Consider the following 13,263-nt stretch of genomic DNA (forward strand, 5'->3'; position numbering starts at 1 on the left):
AACAGTAAGAGGGTCTCTGTTTCCCACATTTGATTGTTGTGCTTCTACACATACTCCCCCCCCCCTCCACAGAAATGAACAGCGGTTCCAGAAATCTGAGTGTTTACATTCATTGATTCAGCTCCGACAATGATCTCTCAAAACATTCAATTGGCCATTGCCCTGGGAAACCTCTTTAATGATTATATTGTAACATGGCCATAATTTTCAATTCTGTATGTGAGGCTGTTGAAACCAGTTTACCTCAATCTGCTATATTCAACACATGTTCTGTTCACTATGTTGTGGACGCGTTTTGTTAATTAGATGCTAACGTGGAACACTGGAATTTCACTTTTATTTTATTAAAGGTTTTTTTAAGGGGTGGGTTGTTGCCTAGTTCCTGACATTACAAAATGTCTTCATAAATGGCATAGATTACGTCCACTCACCACATGTAAAATACCATACAATAATTTATCTTTATATAGCGCCATCAAATTCTGTAGCACTTCACAAGCTCTGTAGCTTGCAAGATGAGCAAAGCTACGTATCCCACTAAATCCACTGTTTTCTAATTTACCGTGGCTTTCTGTTGCAGAATCTAGGGAAGGCCATTTGAGGGACAAATATAATTCTGGATATATATTGGATGTTGGAAGATCTTTACCTGCTCTACTGCCTCTTAGTGCCCAGAAAGCTGTTTTGATAGAGCTCTACAGTATACATATAATAACCCCTTACCTACAATCTATACATACATATTCATACCCACCACCCCGGTTTTTTTCTCTTTAATATATAAATGCAAGTATTTTATTGATGATTTGTGTTGCTCTGTGACATATTATCAATATTATACTTTCTCGTTGCTAAACTGAACAGTGTTCTCTGCATATGTGTGCACAGACCCAAGTCAATATTTTATAGGACCTGCGTTGGCTGTAATGACTGCTGCACATCTCCAATACCACATAAGAAAAAAAGGAGCCACTCAGTTCTCAAATATAAAATTACGCAGAGATTTTATTCAATTATCATATTAAAACAAAATTGATTACAATGGATGTTAATGGAAGAAATCCAATATTATTGGTGCGAGTTGGCTGCCCACCTCACTAACACAAAAGGGTATATCCACCAAAAAAGTAACACCTAGCACAATTGATGTCTTTAAGTAATCTCCAAAGTGCATATATCCCAATTGGAATGCACCTAATGACTAAAGTAAATGCAAATGCTGGAAATGAAAATAGAAGACCAGTGTCTTACCCATAATGTGGTGTGGCAGGAGAAGCTCTCGGACACCCCAACGCGCGTTTCACCCACACTTCCTCAGGGGGTACAAAACACACACCGGGGAGCTGGATTTATATATTTACCTGACTGGATGAACGTTACTGGTGCGCCTCGAACCGTTCTCCGACATGCCCCACTTCTGGCGCCCGGGACGTCGTAAGTGGATGTCAACCGCCCGGAGACATCTACTGCGCATGTGTCAATTCATCCAGGAGGCTGCCGATAAAGAGAAGAAGGAAAAGAGGGCTGTGGAAAAAATATATTAAAGAACAGGTAACATCTTACATACATGTGTCAAGGTAAAACATGTTACAAGGTATGAATAACCCAAGGTGAAATCACAAATGTTGTGTTTTTTATATGAATAAATTTTTCCTGTGCATATATATATCTAGTATAAAGTGCAAAGAGCCAATGATTACTATAAAAATATAATTGGTATCCAATTTATATACATAAAGTACAAAGATTTTATATAAAGTGCTAATAAGGTGCAAACTAAAGTGCAAAGGATGTGCAATAGTACAATCACACAAACAAGTGCATATACATATATTTCAATTGTATATTTTACATGGAGAAGGGGTAATCACCCCCCTGTCTCCTCCGAAAAAAGTGCTGATAATAGTGCAAACATAAACTTGTTACCTTCCATCTCATGACACTGTATAGTAATATATATTTCCTGTCTATATTAAAAGGAGGATATTCTATTCACAATAAAGTGCTATATCTTACAAATATGCGGATACAGTATTATCTCCGACAGTCAATTATATACTAAGCATAATAGGACTTTTTTCTAGCAGCTTCTTATGCTTTATTCCACTATATGTCAGTATCTTCTGTTTCATATTTCATTATTCCTTCTCCAATGTTTTTCCATTGCAAAATCCGGCTCCTCCCAGCATGTAATCTTACTACTCAACAAAAGAAAGAATTCCTAAATTAAAAACCCATGAACGGATACAGACAATGCTTAATCTTATTGAGGCCTGCTGGGGACATAGTGCCAAGTTGCACAATCCACCTACATTCTTTTTGAGCTAAAATGCTTTTCAGGTTACTCCCTCTGACTCCACAATGCACCACTTCTATACAGGTGGTCCCCTACTTAAGAAACACCTGACTTACATACGACCCCTAGTTACAGACGGACCTCTGGATTTTGGTAATTTGCTGTACTTTAGCCCTACGCTACAATAAACAGCTATAATAATTATCACAGGTGTCTAAAATGAAGATTTATTATTAATCCTGGTTCTTATGACAACCCAACATTTTTAAAAAAACAATTGTCACAGAGACCAAAAAAATTTTTGACTGGGGTTACAATAATAAAGTATACGGTTCCAACTTGCATACAAATTCAACTTAAGAACAAACCTGCAGAACCTATCTTGTACGTAACCCGGGGACTGCCTCTACCTCTTACAAGAAATCCCTTCGAGTCATATCCATGGTGGTGGTAGAAATGGCACGAGACTGGTTTTAGTTCTCTTATGTTGGTTGCATTTTTAGCCTTCATAATGTCCCTTACGTGTTCCCTCACTCTTGTACCTAGGTCTCTCGAGGTAAGTCCCACATATATATTTGGGCACTCACATGTCGCATATACAACCCCAGTGGTATTGCATGAAATATAATCCCTGATCTTATATGTCCGGCTTCCGTCTGCCGCATCAAAAGAGTGGGCAGGTTGTATATTTTGACATGATATGCATTTACCACATGGGAAGCTGCCTACCTTTTTTGTCCTCTGTCCAAAGGGATATTCCATCTTAGGGCTTTGTACCAATAAATCTTTCAAATTTTTGCTTCTCCTTGCCGTTAGCAGCGGTCTCTCTGTCAGCAGTGTTTTCAATGTTGCATCTGTTTTTAAAATAGACCAATGTTTACTGAGGATACCTCTCAAATCATCCCATTGCTTATAAAAAGTTGATATAAATCTGATATTGAGATCACTTTTTATTTCCTTTTTTGGCTGCAGTAGTTCCATTCGTCTTTTCTTTTTTGCATTACGATAACCAGTTTTAATACAGCGTTTGCTGTATCCCCTATTTTTGAATCTCTCTTCAAGATCCTTGGCCTGATGGGGATGAGCCGAGGAGGCATGCAGGAGGGCATTTACAGAGTTGGGGTTTCTGTACATATCAGACTGTAAGTATCCCTCTTCGTCAATCTCAATCTTGATGTCCAGAAAGTCCGCCCTGGTCCTACTATATGAGTAGGTTAAATGAATATTAAATCTGTTGTCATTCAACTCCCACATGAACTCAATCAACTCACCCTCCGTCCCTTGCCACACGACCAACACGTCGTCCATGTATCTGAGTAAATAGAATGTCGGGACTTTAGGCTCCTTCACCACCAGTCCATCAAATAAATACCTTTTTTGGAATTGTTCCTGATTCCACTGCTGAATCTAAAATGGAGATGATCCGTATGGGATTAAAGGACAGCTTTTCGTAAGTATCTTTTTTGCGTAATTGTCGCAAGGGCCTCCTCATATTTATTTTTTGGCCACGACATTTCCCCCTTTATCCGCCGCCTTAAAGACAACGTCATCAAATGACTGTAATTCCTTAAAAGCTGTCCGCTCCAATGCTGTTAAATTGTCATTCATTTTACATCACGAGCCTGATAAGGCTTTCAAGTCTTCAGCCACAAGTCTGGTAAAAATTTCAATTTGGGGGCATAACGACAAAGAGGGGAACGTCCTGGATCTAGGCATAATAGCATGATGAAATCTACCTTGTACTTCAATAGATTGTTCTTGTTGAAGTTCCTCCAATGCTTGGAGTGCCTCCCTTTCCCTTTCATTATCAATTTCCATTCTTGCTTCACCACCACCATGGAGTTTTCCCAAAAGTAACTTTCTTGAAAATAAATGTAGGTCCTTTAGTGCTGTAAAATAATAAAGATTATTACTTGGGGAGAAATTCAAACCCCTACTTAGTAGACTGCACTGTGTGTCAGAGAGGGACCTGGAGGATAGATTAATCACCTCAAGTTGATTTTTTGATCTTTTCTTTGTTTGGTTGTTTATCGTCCACTTCTGCTTTGCTCCATGATTTTGAGATTCGGTCTGAGTATTGCTTTGAGAGTTCTGAGTTGCTGTATCTCCTGCCTGTTTTCTAGCATTGCTCCTAGTTTTTGGTTTCTGATGTTCCCCACTAGAACCCTGTGATGAGACCGATAGGGATCGGGATCTATATCTGGTGCGCCCTCTCCCATGCGTCCACCACTCGCCCTAATTGGTAATCTGCCATATCTCTTTGAATTTTTTCCGACTTTTTTCGATCAACAGTTCAATATACCCATATGAACATTTTGAGGATAAATCCTCCCATTTATTTCTCATGGTTTCATCCTCCACCTCAAATGAGGGAAACACCTGTATTCCAAGTCCCCTGGGTATAAGTTTTTTCTTTAGGTATATTTCTAAGAATGCCCTATTCCACCATATTCTAGTTCTTTTTTCTAGGAGTCCCTTTAGTTTTACTACAGAATCTTTCATGTCTCTACCGTTCACATTAAAATCAGTATGGGAGTCTTCTTTAAACATTACATCCAATTGTTCCAACCAGGATTGGTCACGGACCCTAAAATCCGTGTTTAGCGCACATCTGTGATGCTGCACATCTGTCAGCTGGAAAATAAGCTTCTTTGCAAAATAAGAACCTAAATTAGAAATTAAAAATGAAATGCAAAACTTACCACTTAAATTTTGCAACTAACATGAAGTACAGTCTCAAAATCACATGGATATGTCAAAGCTTTCCGAAGTTGTAACCAATTATTGTGACACATGTCAGATTCAAAAAATAGTCTGTTCATTAAGCTGAAAATAAGTGCTGGTGATAAAGGGTTAAACACCATTAAAAAAAAAATGGAGCAACATTAGTTAAGTGTTTTCATCTTGGCACAGTCCTAAAACTGTACAACTTATTATACAAATTTGGTTTTTCAAGAATTGTACTGACTTGGGGAATTTTTTTTTCTTTCTAGAAAATGGTGAAACTGTCAAGACCTCAAAATTGCATTTTTTCCCCATTTTAAGGGTTAGTGAAAGTTCATCTTTAAGTAAAATTCTATGTACCTCCAAAACAAAGCCATAATTTTTTTTTAAAGGAAATCTACCACCAATATCAAGCATACTGTGCCTTGTAATCTTCTATTTGTTGTCCATGGCCTCCTTCCTTCTGAAAATGATTACCACTGCCATGGTGCCTGGCTCTATGAGTAATTGTCCCTGGTTTCTTCGTGCTGGATTTTGCTGGTAGATTTCCTTTAACTCAACCCCAAAAAAGAAGCCCTTGTACGGCTGATTGGTTGCTATGGGAAGCTATCAATTTAAAGGTATATTTAATTTAACCCCTTATTGATGTGACATATTAGTACATCACATGTCAGCTACAGTTGTAAAGATAGAGCTCATGGGCTCTCAAATCACCCCCTTTCCCTGGAACGGATATAAACAGTCAAAATTATAAATGTGTTAGGTATCGCGGTGTCCCCAAAATATCCAATCTATCAAAATCTATTAAAATTTTTGGCCATTTTGCAACATATAAAAGTCCTCAAAATAAAAGCATTGAAAATGTCCTCTCATATTGCAAAAAATTGACAGCAGGCACAGCTGGTATATGAAAAAGTTATTTGGACCAGAAGATGACAAAATTAAGATTTTTTTTTGTGCAGGTTTTAATTTTTGTAAATGTATGAAAACATTATAAAAACTATATAAATTTACTATACCAGTGATCGTATTAACCCAAAGAATATAGGAGACCTCTAATTTGGGGTGCACATTGAAAGCTGTAAAAAGCAAGCCCAAAAGAAAATGGTGCAGATGCGTTTTTCACTGCCCTTAGAATTTTTTTCCCGCTTCCCAGTACAGGGCATGGGATGTTATTTACCATCACTATGAAGTGTGATTTCTTACATAGAAAACAAGCCCCCACACCACTCTCTACATGGAAGAATAAGGTGGGGAGGGTAAAAGGAAAATACAAAAACAAGCAATTGCTTCCAGCTGTAGAGAACATTCTGGTAAAAAGCCACAAGGTATGGAGTTGGTAGGTGGAAGGACCTTAGGCCAATACCGCTCCTATTCCAAACTCCTAGGATCTACATCAAAGAGAAACAGTCTATGGGTCAAAACTGGAGCCAGGATCAAGCCTTGAGATCCAGTTAGGCCTGGATTGAAACCTGACAACCAATAGTCTTGCTAACACTGAGAAGTTTCATCTGCCAAAACCCAAGGTAAGCGTTGCCAAGCCCATAATGGCATTATCTTTGATTCCGGTTGAGACCTGATGTAACTAGGAGATCTTGGTAAAAAAAAATAAATGACAGCAAATTGATACATTTTCTGTCTCAGATCATCATTCCACAAGGGCAGATGCCCTTCCCCAGAAACACATGTGCATGTTTTTTCTGCAAGCCACTGATTTGGACACTTCTAAATTGGGTGCTCCACTAAACCGAAGATGAAATGTTTTTTTTGTTGGTTTTTTTTTTTGGGGCGAACCTTGTGAGGAGAAGCTGGAGACAGAAGGCCTGATATGTACATTCTCGTGACTATCTTCGATATAATCCCTCAGGGATTGGCACTCTGGCCCAAATAGATTGATAATTTTACTTTTGGGGTATTTAGACCTAGAAAGAAACTCAATAGCCTCTTCTAATACAGCAGAAATAAACATAATGTTAGGAAATTGATTAAACACTCCTTTTCCTAAGGTGTTGATCAAGTCTAGCTGTCTAGAGTCAGAAAAATGGTAACGCTAGAATGCCAACAATTCTACAATAACCATGACTAAAACTTTTTAAGGCTAGGGGATTTCACCCCAAAGCCATACATCACTTCTAAATTTCTGATCAGTAATCCTATACTGATCAGTAACCCTGCTAGAGTCATTGCTAGGGCTGTCTTAGTGGTTTAGTCACATCATAACCAAGAGTGGAAAAATCTACTATCTACTCAAGGTAGCTCAGGGGTTTCCATTAGTCCTAATCCGACAAGTTACTTCTTAGTAAAGCTATGATTCCCACAAGCTGGGCACACTACAGGTGGTGCCACAGAATGTCTATTGACAGTCTGCTAGCGGTGCTTCGGTCTTTAAGATGCAATCAGGCTTTATACCAAATAGGAAAATACTTGAAACTGATGATAAAAGAATGTAAGCTCCTTGATACTCTTCACTCCTTACTAACACCAAAGGTGCAGCCACCTGTCACAGGCCTTAAGGCTGAAGATCTGACCACCCACTTTAAAGATAAAATTGACTCTGACAAATAATTTCCCATTCCACTAACTGCATCAATCCCCTTCCCTTTGTTACCTCACCATACTCACACTCAGTGTCCAAGCTCCTTTCTGCTGCTTGCCCCACTACCTGTATCCGTGACTCCATCCTCTCACATCTCGTACAGTCCTCCTCTCCTGCAGTCACTTCTTACCTCACTAAAATCTTCAATTTCTCTCTTCTGGTGTTGTTTCCTCTTCTTTCAATCATGTTGTTACCTCATCACTAAAGAAACCTTCCCTGGACCCATCCAGTGCTACTAACTACCAACCAGTCTCTAATTTCTCTTTCTTCTCCAAACTCCTAAAACGCCTGGTCTATTTATGACTAACCCTCAGCTAACTCCCTTCTTGACCCCCTACAATCTGGATTCCACTAAATCTGCTTTTTATAAAGTCTCAATAATCTCAGAGCTCAGTTCTGGGTCCCCTTCTCTTTTCCCCTCTATACTGCATCCATTGGAAAAACCATCCGATTTGGTTTCCAGAATCATCTTTATGCTGATGACACCAAACTATATACTTCTGCACAGATAATCACCCATGCTAGAATACCAGATATTGTGTCTCTGTTGTCTCTAATATCGAGTCCTCTCTCTTCTTGAAACATAATCTTTCTAAGAATGAACTTATTGTCATTTCACCATTTACTAACCAGCCCAACTTTGACCTCCACGACTCGGTCTGTTGGATCACTATAGCACCAAGGCAGCAGGCCCACTGTCTTGGGGTTGTTCTGGACTCCGATCTCTCCCGTGCACCGCATATTTAATCTCTTGCTCAGTCTATCCACATGCATATCAGAGACTTGTGCAGAATGTGCTCTCTCTCACAATTAAACCTCTAAAATGCTAATTGTCACACTGATTCACTCTCGACTAGACTACTGTAACTCCTTACTAATCGGTCTTCCACTCACTAAACTCCAGGACCTCTCCCGAGCTGCCCTAATTCTCTGGAATGCCCTGCCCCGGACTATCAGACCAAATACCAAAGCTAATAACCCATTCCATAACACTATAAATTGCAAACTTTGTGCTGTCGAAAAGTATATTGGATATACAGGCAGTCCCCAGGTTACGTACAGGATAGGTACTGTAGATTTGTTCTTAAGTTGAATTTGAATGTAAGTCGGAACTGTATATTTTATAATTGCTGCTCAGAGGCCGAGTCAGACGGCCGTGCCACAAGGTATGGGACATGTCTTATATTTGTAATTGATTTGTGGCGCAGCCGCTCAGCTTTCTATACAAAGGGAAAGTATGAGGAGAGCTCACACCCAAACCATCTCCACCTGGCCTTGTTCTACAACCTGGGATCTGGTCTGGGTGAGTATATGGTTGTGTAAATGAGGCATAAGGTGGACTAGCAAAAGAGTAGACTATACAGAGAACCAGATGAAACTTTTTTTATTTTTCATCTAACAAAAAATAACAAAATTACAAACATTATCATTATAGCCCTAGATGAATGCCTTATAATTTTATTATCCGCACATTTATAGGCCTATGACAGTGGAGCCCAAGTAAATCTGAGGCCACCTACCCTGATAAATGTTATAAAACCTCTTTTAATTTTTATGCTCAGGTAAGTGTCTGAAAATGTGTCTTATAAACGAAACATTTGTGGAAAATGTTGACTTTAGCCCTTGATATATTCCTTGAGGGGTGTAGTTTCCAAAATCTGCGCTCCAAAAGCCCAAAAGCATTGTTCTCTTTCCAACTCGTGCCATATGCCCCTACAGCTATTTACCACCACATATGGGTTATTGCCATATTCAGATGAAATTATGTAATAGAATTTGGAGTGCTTTTCTATCTTTAACCCTTTAGAAATTGAATTTTGGAGCCTGAAGAGAGATTTTCCTGAAAATGTTATAATTTTTCATTTTGATGGTCCTATATTATGGAATACCGTGAAACACCTGTAGGGTAAAAATGGTGACTATACTCCAAGATTTATTCCTTAAGGGCTGTTGTTTCTAAAAAGGGGGCACTTCTGGGGATTATCAGTGTTACCATACTCCAGGAGCTATTCAATTATGACCAGTGCATGAAAATGATTAAATCAAAATTTACTCTCCAAAAGCATTGTTATCTTTCCATCTCCTTCTTGGTGCTTTACTCATACGTCCTTACAGGCTGGCATATGTATGGCCAAGGACGTTACATCCTCACTTCAGAGGGCTACAACATTGGCTCTGTAGCACATAGAAACACACTTCTTGTGCACATGAAATTAACCTAAAATTGTTTTAGGTGTCAGGGAACCGGAGATATTTACGTTTAAAGTGAGAATTTTGGGTGTAATTTTTATATATAAAAATCACTCCCGAAGGCAATTTAACAGTTAATATCTCTGGTTTCCTAAGATGTAGAAATACATAGTAAAAAATAGGGGAAAAAAATAGAAAAATTTTTTCATAGGAAAAAATAAGGGAGTTTCTAGGTGCAACAGTGCCAGAGGTATTGCCCTATAAATTGTGCCCCCCCCCCCTTCCAGATTATTAGCCAACAGGCTGCAGGGAGAATTTGGAGGATGCTGCACATAGGAGCTTCTTGCTCCTCACAGATAATTTTGATATAGGATAATATCAACTAATCTTCATATTTTTAACACTCTCCTATCAAGAACAATCTGAGAACACACTTGCTTTATGATTGCCTTATATTTCACGATTGTTGTTTTTACGAAATTTGAGTGAAACAATGAACATTGGATTCTCTTCACCTAATGTGGCTACATATTAACACTGCGACCCAGGACATGTCCATAAAGTTATATATTTCACGCCATCCCATGCCTATATTATGGCATTCTTACTCAATTTCTTATGAAGCGTGGAGGGTTCCGTTATTACGAGGCTAATACATTGGCGCACATCTAAAAGTGACTTTTGCTGTCTCATTAGCTTGGTTTATGGATATACAGTTATTTATTTGTGTTACCGTGGTGTAAGGAAGCAACAATGATAGATCTGTGTGACGCTCCGTGTAATTTTTAGCAAAAAATATTTGCCGCCCCCTGTGCATTTAACATTCCCTATGCTGCATAATTTGGTGAATATACACATGTGGGGTATGTATGAATTCCTCACATCTTACTGTTTTTAGGAAAGTATATTTTCTTTATATAAATATTCTGGAATTGTACATATTTTAGAGAACATTTTGAATTTTCATGTAATTTTTGCATTTTATTACTGTTCACTGCAAAGTTGCATGAAGGTGGTAGTGTGTATGAATTTAAAAGTTATTTTTGTATACATGGTAGGTGGTGATTACCGAAAAAAAAGGATTTTGACAGAATAGGAGCTTCTTAACAAACATATTTGTGGATTGGTGCATGTTTTAGCATTTTTGGGAGAGTGAATTCTTGTTGATGTTGTGTATTGTGGTATATATAAATCTGCTCACTTTGTATTATTATTTTTAAATGCCTATTTGTGCGTAAACCTCCACTTTGATGTGAGTTTTATGTAAAAACTACTGTTTTCATGGCATTTGCAACGCATTTTTTAAAATAATTTGTGTTTGTGACAAAGTGAGGGTGATACAGGCTGTCAACTGTTAATCAAGGCAAATACAATCGCCTGGTTGTCTGCTTTCCAAAAATATGTAGGTTTTATTGGTGCCTTTGCTTTCTAATCTGTTTTATTGCTATATTTTACATGTTGTTATTGTCTTAAAATTTCTAGATGAAAAGCAGATATTTAGTTATTTCAGTTTTAGTGATATAATGATGATTTATTCATGAGGTATCTCTGAACTCTACACACGTTGATCTATTACTGATCTGTTTGGAGAACATTTTTTGCCATCAAAGTCAAATTTTATGTATTCTTTATAAAATGTTGCACTTCTGTCTATAAACTATTTAATGGGGCGAATGTCTGTGTAATGTCCGTTCCTGAACGTCGCTTTATCCGCAGTTGGCGGAATACATGGCGTTTATTTGTGTGTGAACTGTGGCTTAATTCTTGTGTTTGGATTTACTGAGCCACACCCGGCTCCTTGCATTTGTGTCCTGCCCAGCAAGGGTTACTAGCCTGATGGACTGTTCCCCAGTGTGCTGCTGGAGGCGTGTCCGGGATCGGCTTTATATACCTGCCCATTCCGATCTTACCTTGCTGGTTATTTTGAGTCTTGTCTTCCCTGTGTTTCTAGTTCAGTTTTACCTGTCTCCGTTTGTCTGCCTGTGTCTGTACCTGATCTGTATATTACCCTCTTGATCTTGACCTGACCTGTATATTACCTGTTTGATCCTGACCTGTATATAACCGTTTGATCTTGACCTGACCTGTATATAACCTGTTTTATCTTGACCTGACCTTTGTATAAACTGCTTGTACCTGTATCTGGATCTGACCTGTGATTATCTGCCTAAAGACCTGTTTATATCTGTTGTTTTGTCCCTGTGTTAGTATTCTGTGCACCAGTGTGAACACTGGTCTATACCTGTATTCCAGTTACCTCTCCGCTCCACCATCCAGCAGCTGCCAGACGAAGTAAGTTTCCCCTGTCATGTTGTAGGGTCGCTTAGTTAAGTTCCTGATAGTGGATTCGCCCTTATCAGGGTGGTTTATCTGCTTTAGGCAGGGCCTTAGCAGGGTGAGTTCGCCACCACTTACGTAGTCTGACAGCTAGCGCCAAGCCTGGTTGTGGTTGCGCGTTTGCTGGACAGGTGCTGACAGACTGCTTTCAGAAAATGTTTTATTTGGGGTTTAGTATAATTCTTTTTGCTGTAATTTTGGTTTTATTTGTACATAGTGTGGCAGGGTAGCTGCCACTGAGGGCGCATTCACATGATCCGTTGCATCGCGTTTTGCATTGTGTTTTTGACGCATTCCACTGGCTTCAGCCTTGATTACATGCTAAGGTTACATTGCGTTTTAGTAGATGCAGTGGAAACGCAATGTAACCTTAGCATGTGATCAGGGCTGAAGGCAGTAAAATGCATAAAAAACGCAACGCATCGCGTGAATGCGCCCTAAAGCAGATTTTGGGTATAGAATGAACATGTTGCTGGATGGATGTGGGAAAGCTGGGTGTTTTTGCCACTAATGAGAATTAATTTGCATCCAGCCTACATAAGTACCTGGTGCAGACTTCCCACAATGGCTCCACCCTGGGGGAGAGACAGGCTACGTCAAAGGCCTGTGGAGCGGTTGTGGTGAACTGTTACTGTGATTTTTTTGGGGGGGACTGGCAGTAGGCCAGCACCTGGTGAGGTAGGGAACTCAATGTATAGTTAGTGCCGGAGAGGCTTAGGCTTTATTTTTCCTGTTTTGTTTTATTTTGTTTTTACTGCCGAATAAAACTGTCTGAGGTCAGTTGTACCAAAGTCGCACAGTGTGGACAGTGACTTACTGGTGTGCTGGAGAATTGTGCCCATCTACCCCAGGAGACAACGATCCCGGACCTAAAAACTGCACTGGCCAATAATAAGGCAAAATTTTCAGGAATATCTGGCAGTGAAAGGGTTAACCCGTTTTAAAAAATGAAATTTTGGTGGCTAAAGTGACATTTTCTTGAAAAATGTTTAATTTCCACAGTCCTATGTTATGTCAAAATGGCGACTATACTCCTAGATATATTCCTTGAGGGCTGTAATTTCTAAAATGGGGTCACTTTTGGGGTTTTACACTGTTACAGTACTCCAGGAGCTTTTCA

The sequence above is a fragment of the Engystomops pustulosus genome, chromosome 2 (assembly GCF_040894005.1).
Source record: "Engystomops pustulosus chromosome 2, aEngPut4.maternal, whole genome shotgun sequence".
NCBI classification, from domain to species: Eukaryota; Metazoa; Chordata; class Amphibia; order Anura; family Leptodactylidae; genus Engystomops; species Engystomops pustulosus.